The sequence below is a fragment of the Panthera tigris genome, chromosome D4 (genome assembly GCF_018350195.1).
Source record: "Panthera tigris isolate Pti1 chromosome D4, P.tigris_Pti1_mat1.1, whole genome shotgun sequence".
Classification (NCBI taxonomy): Eukaryota; Metazoa; Chordata; class Mammalia; order Carnivora; family Felidae; genus Panthera; species Panthera tigris.
The window spans coordinates 34,240,306-34,241,570 of NC_056672.1; the positions used below are offsets into that span (position 1 = coordinate 34,240,306).

The window sequence follows — 1,265 nt, forward strand, 5'->3', positions numbered from 1 at the left end:
TCCAGCCAACAGGCAGCAAGGAGTTGGAGCCCTTGCTCTAATGGTCACAAGGAAGTAAATTCTGCCAACAACCTGGGTGAATTGGAAAGTGGATCTGTCAGTACTAGAGCCTCCAGATGAGAAGTAGCCCTGTCTTTTGTATTGACTACATCCTTGCAAAGAATAAGCAGTATCTGTCCCTACTCACAGAAACCGTGAAAGAATAAATATATGTTTTTACTAAGCCACTGAGTTTGCGGTAATTTGTTACACAGCATAGGAAAATGATACACTTGCCAAACACATACTTGGTTAGTAAGCAGTGACTAAGTACCATGAGCCAAGAATTATTCACTCTATTTGAAAAGACAAGAGAGATAAATCCATATGTTCAAGGAAGTTATAGTAGGTGATTTCTAATATACATAGCTAAAAAAAAAAAAAACCAAACAGGTAAGATGTGTTCCTTTCATACGGAGATACAGGAAAACTGTTTACAATGCTAAATGACTGTTCTACTTTAAGTACATAAGAGAACAAAGCAGATTTACCCAATAGAATTAGAAATTTTATTCAGCTCCATCAATTAAAATCTGACTCCATTTGCACGTATTTTTGCATTCTGACATCAGCAAGAAGGAATCACCATTATCTACCATGTGAGGGTGTATATCCTTGCCATTTCATCCCGTAACATCCCGTAAAACTTGCAAAAAGTTCACAAAACTCAGCAATGCTAATTAGAAAATCTGTGACTTGCCTTTTGCTCAGGGGCCTTACTAACCTTCTCTGTATGGTTCCAATTTTAGTATATGTGCTATTGCATATGTACTATGCTTTGTTTTCACATTCAGTAGCCACTAGCCTACATAGCCAAACTCTATATCAAATCTATATCAGAGAGTTGCTCACTGTCTTAGATGACATTTTCAGCAAAGTTTTTAAGTGTCTGAATTTCTTGAATGAACTAGATCAACAAAACAAATCATACTATCAGGGGCAGAAAGAAAGAGAATTAAAGAGAAGGATGCAGTTAATACAGATATTAATTTTAAAAAGCCGTATTCAATGGTATTTGAAAACTGTTGCTAGTTCTTTTGTTTGTTTGCTTTCATGTTTGCAATTTCTGAGGCTTTAGGGACTTCACATCAAAGTAACAAAAGAGTGGCTAAACCCTGATATATTAAAACGAGCTTCTGCAGCAATAATTAATATAAGGGGGCACTGACACTAGAATTAATCTTGGAAACTACTCTCAAGGTGATGGGGAAAATGAATGTGCCGTG

At 36.4% G+C, this 1,265-nt stretch overlaps 1 non-coding gene across 1 annotated transcript; it reads right to left on the reverse strand.

The window, feature by feature from the left end:
- Nucleotides 1-701: 701 nt before the first annotated feature.
- Nucleotides 702-811, reverse strand: LOC122233316. Its single transcript, XR_006210875.1, has one exon. It is a non-coding gene; the product is annotated as a U6 spliceosomal RNA (small nuclear RNA).
- Between the last annotated feature and the right edge of the window lie 454 nt (nt 812-1,265).